This window comes from Schistosoma mansoni, chromosome 2 (assembly GCF_000237925.1).
Source record: "Schistosoma mansoni strain Puerto Rico chromosome 2, complete genome".
NCBI lineage: Eukaryota > Metazoa > Platyhelminthes > Trematoda > Strigeidida > Schistosomatidae > Schistosoma > Schistosoma mansoni.
In genome coordinates, this window is record NC_031496.1 from 17,176,115 (window position 1) to 17,177,377 (window position 1,263).

Genomic DNA, 1,263 nt, shown 5'->3' on the forward strand with positions numbered 1-1,263 from the left:
AATAAAATTCCTTTGAATTTATCCAGAATTATATACAAAAGACCGTTGACAAATAAAGGTGATTTACACTATAAAACAATTATAGTCAGTTAACCACTTCCCTACTGAACGATCTGAACACAACTAGTGATATCAGTTTATGATGAAAGATTGATGAGTTGGAGTTTTACAACAGGCATATATTTGTAAATCATATTCAGGTCATTTTGGTCTAATACTATCAATACATGATACACAAGCTCAGCAAACAATCAGTGTCACTCAAATGTCGTTTGCCATTATTCCCTCGAGATGATTAGGTCAAATGATTAACAATACATTTCTAATACCATATGATTTTGTTTCACGTGACTTCGAGTAATACAAGCGTTTGATTTGTAAAAACACGACTGCCTTGTTCTTCTCCATAAGTGGATGAACAACATAAATGAATATAACATGTGTTAATACATGCCAACCATTTATTGAGATCTTTCGTCTATCCCATGAATTCATTCTCACCATCTCAAATGTATAAATGGTGTTTTCTGCTACTACTTATACTAATACCGATTCTACAATGACATTTTTATCTAACCATTCTTGTGTGGCATGGCGAATTCAACAGGCTCACACACATGTGTCAGGTCCTACACTCCACATGATTAACTGACTTAGAGTATTCAGATTGTATATGTTCTTCTCGTTAATGTTCAAATACTTGGTGAACATGTTTGAAAACCGTCAACATCGCAATAATGTTGTAGGTTTGCAAAATGAAGGATGCATTGCTGGTAATAAACTTCAGTGTTAATTTCCAAACAACAAAAGCAACAACAAATACGGCATTCAGTTCCCTTTCGAGTACCTATGTGAGTTTGTTTAAGTTTCACTTGCTCTACTAGAGCTTCATTGAAAATAGACTATCGTAGTGAATTTGTCTCACACAGTACCATGAAGCAGTTATCACTGGTGAAACGACAGTACGTCATCTTGTTAACAACACGCGACACAAAAATAATAGAATATAGGGTAAAGGAAAAGTTGACCACACACTAGGTGGACAGAAGACACTGTCCAAACACAGTTGAAAACTTGTTTACGAAATGAAATAATTGAAAAAGTGAAAGTATAGAGTTTTATCTATTTCATTATGCAGTATTTTTAAGTAATATAAGAACAATCAAGTGAAAAAAATTATTGGCAATCTTCAAAGAAAGATTTATTACTAAAGCAGATAATTAACTTAAGAGACAGATGAATGGTGTAAACAATTTTATTTAG